Genomic DNA, 5,000 nt, shown 5'->3' with positions numbered 1-5,000 from the left:
CCGTGTGTGTGTGTGTGTGTGTGTGTGTGTGTGTGTGTGTGTGTGTGTGTGTGTGTAATTTTGCTTAATGTTCCTCTCCTCAATTTGTTCTTGTGAGAGAAATGTCAAGTTTCTTCACACTATTTCTATTATTCGTTATTCAGTTCACATCTTTTGCCAGCTGGATTTTTCCGTATTTTTCGTTTGGATTTTTTAAACTAGCCAAATTTTTACCACGCACATTTCCTTACGTTAATCGTTCCATGAGTTTTTCTACTTCGGAAAACAAAACCACCGTGGCTGACTCTTTCATCTAACAGTTTTCAGCGACGTCGTCCTGATCCTCGGCTTCCTGGAGTTTTATAATTACTTCTCTGGATTCCCTCCTTCCTCCTTCCTGCACTTGTTCATTCTGTTTTATTTATTTATTTCATCCATTAATTATGTTATGTTGCATTTTTTTATTCATTATTTTTAATATTTATTTTATATATTTATTTATTCATCATCTGTTTTATCTATTTTTTTTTTTACAGGAACGTCACACAGTATCCCTCTATCTATTTTTGTTTCTTTTCTAATCATGTACACTGCTTCTTGATATGAGTAGAGATTGTCTTCATAATGTCCAGCTGTGTGCAAACGTGTTTCAGGTGACAGTTCAAATGATCTTCAAGGATTCGTCGACAATCTTACCTTTAGTGGTCACCGTGTCATCTTTTCCCTCCCTGGCAGTCTATTTTCACTTCACTCTTGGTTTCATTCAGCTTTACAGTTCTACATATTCCATCAGATGAATATTTGATTTTTCTTTTAATTACACATTCATATTTAACTATCTAAATTGCTTATTAATATTTTCAAGCACCGAGTAGATCTTTTCGTTCAATATTACCTCTTAGATAGCTGTTTGATCTGATGCCAAATTTCATATCATAAATATTCCAAGAATCCTTTTCTTTCAGTGAAAGACTAAATCTGGTTTTATCATTTCTTAATTTTGTTTTATCTTTCGTACCAGAATGAATTTCGCATCTTTATTCAAAATAATAATTTTACTTGCTGTACCTGAATTCAGACACATTAATTATTTATATGTGTGTTGCTTGTTGTAGTGAGGATGTTTGGCCCAAATTCGCAATATTACATAGATTCGAGTTTTAAGAAATTTAAAATCTTGTGAAGATTGTTGAAGAAAAGATCTGCTGAACAATGATTTGGCATTGATTTTGTCGTAACATGATTTGTGTTGCTCACGCTTGTGCTGCTCACGACACACTGAGTTCCTATACAAAACGCATTAGATTTTTTTTTTTTTCCTTTAGTGCTCAATCGTGCCAGCCTCCTCTTCTCCGCTACATTTCGCGTTGAATTTTCCTGCATATTTTCCAGCGTCGCTTTATAAGATTTACCAACTCAATTCTTGCCATGACGAGAGGGAACGACAGGTACGATCAGTTTACATTCGCGCGTCGGGAAGCTGACTTGTGTTTACTGCCCCGGAACTGATAATATTGACCTTGCACGTTATGATTCAGATTAAACCACATCATTAGCAGGATTATGCATTTAAGATATAGTATACAGAAATGGATATTCGGATAATACTAGAGATCGATCAGGATGTAACTATGTATTCATTCGCTCTGTTTACTGCATCATTAGCAGCAAGGATGGTAGTCTCAGTTTCCTTGAACGCACTTTCTTGGTTGCCATGCTCTCCCTCATACTGTTAACAACTTTATTTATCTCGATTACGCTGACCCAATTCACAATCACGATCACAATCTTTTTCGGGTTCCGAAGACAGTATGGCTGAATAGGGAACGGCTTCGAAACAGAGAACCGAAACTAAGCGACTCACAGATAAACCCGTGTCGTTGTATATGTTGTGAGGGACGCACCGCCTTGAACTCGGTGCTCCCTGAAATGCGTTTGTAGTGGTGAAGATGAAACGGAACTACCAGATTTCTTCCTGAAAGCTGTTCTGGAAGTTGTTTTGAGTATTATATGTGATCACTGGTGTGTACTAAAAGATCTGATCTCACTGGTTAGTCTAGTGGAAGTAAGTGCCGTGTAGTGCCGCGTATACATATTGAACCTCCTCAGTGATACTGATATTGATCACGAAATTTTGCATGAGTGGTGATGAAAGTTGCGGAGGTAGGCCGAGGATCTGCGATGCAGTGCTATCGGAACATCCCTCGACTCACAGGTGAGTTAGAACTGTGTGCTTCGACATGCACTCCGGGATCTCCTCCATTAACATTCACGTGTTCTTCTTTAACGATGTTGCTCGATTAGTCGATACCACTCTTACCGTGTCACCACCACCACTGACCTCTTCATCACCATCAACACCAGTCACCATATTCTGTCCAACACTTATTATTATTCATTTTACTCAAAAGCAGGAAGTAGCAGCAGCCACAACACTGAGAGCAATACATACATGACATTTAATGAAATTTAGTACAAATTTGTATATTACTCGTTTCCTGCACAACATTTCTCATTTTGTTCCCTAATAACTCTGGAACATGACCCAGACCATGTATTACAAAGTCGAATGCTATCATAACTCTTAGTAATTACTGCTAATATAAAGTGAGCCTTCTCGTGTGTGTGTGTGACACCAAAGCCTTACATGCTGGGAATGTATTCGTTTGAGTGTTGGTGTTACTTGTTACTTGTTACTTGGGGTGTTTGTTCAAGGCTCCGCTCCACTGCGAGGCAGCGCTCAGCAGAGCCTCCCTCAAAAGCAACTAGCATCTATAATTGTCTTTGATTTCCATGCCGTTAAAATCATAAACTTCCTTGAACAAATATGTCTTCAATTTCTTTTTGAAGATATCGATCCTGGCACAACCTTTAATATCACTTGGCAGTTTATTGTAAATCCTTGGTGCGCATCTTGCAAATACTCGACATCCCATATCAAGGTTATTTCTTGGCTCATGTAGTCTGTATGGGTCTGCATCGTGTTCCTTGGTATGTGCACAAATGTATGAGTGTCAGGGGTCATTTCTCTAATTTTCGCAGTATCATATTCACTCAGCCATGCCATGCAGGCAGGACAGAGAACACCAGTGACATCGGAATTAACACTTTATCTTTTGTGTGATAAAAAAAAAAATACAAGTTTAAGTATCATTATTCGATTGATACGAAATTAGGAAAACTAAATATAAATCACAGGAAACCGACAGAAAGTTAAAGATAAATAGTGAAACCCAAATCTTTCACTCTCCTTAGTACGTGTTGCAAGAGTGTACTCAAGGCAACTTTCACCACTACAAACAAAACCACTTCAAGCATTTACAACAAGTTGATTTGAAAATACATCAGAAAATAACAAAACGTTATCGTTCAAAGAAGAGGGAGAGGGAAGGACGCGAAGTAACGATGGAAAGAATAAACCTCGTGGATGAACGTGAGAAGTAGGAATTAAAGACTCTAGGGAGGTAGGGAGGAACGGAGAATGGGGTCTTGTACCACTTGGGAAGAGGGAAGCGTTTTGTTGGAAGAAAATTAATCCGCTGTTGAAACAAAAGAATAGCAACGTTTACGAGATTATGTTTAAAAAAAAAGGGATGCAAGAAAAAGAAGTGAAAGGAAATATGCCTGCATTTATTGTATATACTGAGCCGCTCAACATGGAGTGTAGTGACAAAAAAGAAAAGAAAATCTCTCGTTTTAAAACCCTGTAGTCACTGAATTTAGATAAAAGTGTCCTTAAAAGCTCTCATCTTCTCGGCGTGACCACCTTGCCAGCCTCGTGAATACGTTGGTAATTATAGGAGTTCATGAGGAACAAATGGATGAAGAGGCTATAATTCATGCATGTTGTCAATAGATAGATAAAAAAAAACACACCTGAGAGAGAACACACACACACACACACACACACACACACACACACACACACACACACACACACACACACACACACACACACACACACACACACAGATATGTAGATTGTGACTGACTTAACTGACTGGCTGACTGAAGGCAATCGTGAATTCACAAAGGTGTCAATAAAGATCAGGTTTCCTTATGAAAGCCAAAAGCAGTTGAATGCAAAATACTGTAAAATCCACAAAAAAAGGAAATCATATTGTCGTAATAAATTGTATGTTAAGAAAGAAACAGGTATATGCATTTTTTTTCTTTTTTTTTTCGTTTGTATATATGTTTTCTTTCCTTCGCTTTCGCTATCCCGTATCTCCTTCTCTAGATTATGCAGTGTGTCGTATCGCAAGCTTGTTGATGTGTGGCCTTTTTTTTTTTTTTTTTTTTTTTTGCTCCACTTTGCTTTTTTTCTTTTTCTTTTCTTTTTTGTTTGCTTGCTTGCTTGTTTTTGCTTTCTACCATTGCTTCTGCATTCCTTTCTTCCTCCCTTTCCTACTTCATTTTTTTCCTTCCTTCCTTCCTTCCTCCTTCCTTCCTTCCTTCCTTCCTTCATTTCTTCCTTTTTTCCTTAATTCCTTCTTTTCTTCCTTCTTTCTTTCCTTTCTTCCTTCCATTTTTCCTTCCTACCTTCCTTCCTTTCTTCCTTATATATTTCCTTCCTTCCTTCCTTCCTTCCTTTCTTACAAGCCAGTTAAAATATACAAGCCACGTTACACCACATCGGGTGGATGAGTGGAGACGTGAGCGGGGAAGGACTTAGGTGTGAGAAGTTGAATGGTGTGTGGAATAAATCAGAGGGTGTTGAGGGGCGAGGAGTGGGTGTTGAAGTGACTTGTTTATTGTGGAGCCTGAGTGCTAGGGATCTGAATGCTGGACGTGGGGATCTGAGAGGATTACATATTGAGGAAGGGTTTCTGAGAGGTTAGGCGTTAAGCGACTGGATATAACATGTTAAGCGGGCCGAACAACAAGGGAAGTGAGAGCTGCGGTGGAGTAGTGCTGAGACAACTAGTCGTTTGAGGCTTAGTGGAGACGTGTTGTTGCTGCGAAAGTTACTCAGCTTATAGTTATGGTTAGAAGTAAAGAAACGTGGAGTGTTCGCTTCC

The 5,000-nt window shown here is 38.7% G+C and overlaps 1 protein-coding gene and 1 long non-coding RNA gene across 2 annotated transcripts in view; one reads left to right on the top strand and one right to left on the bottom strand.

Moving 5' to 3' along the window:
* The window catches only part of LOC123505225, a 92,690-nt gene that overhangs the window by 27,224 nt on the left and 60,466 nt on the right, over positions 1–5,000 (bottom strand). The gene's annotated exons all lie outside the window — the stretch shown is intronic.
* LOC123505221 overlaps positions 1,864–5,000 on the top strand; it is a 96,518-nt gene continuing 93,381 nt past the window's right edge. Inside the window, exon 1 of the mRNA XM_045256402.1 lies at positions 1,864–2,194. The gene's annotated coding sequence lies outside the window, so the exon portion shown is untranslated. The remainder of the gene's footprint in view (positions 2,195–5,000) is intronic.

The sequence above is a fragment of the Portunus trituberculatus genome, chromosome 17 (genome assembly GCF_017591435.1).
Source record: "Portunus trituberculatus isolate SZX2019 chromosome 17, ASM1759143v1, whole genome shotgun sequence".
Taxonomy (NCBI): Eukaryota; Metazoa; Arthropoda; class Malacostraca; order Decapoda; family Portunidae; genus Portunus; species Portunus trituberculatus.
This window is presented reverse-complemented; position numbering and strand designations above follow the sequence as displayed.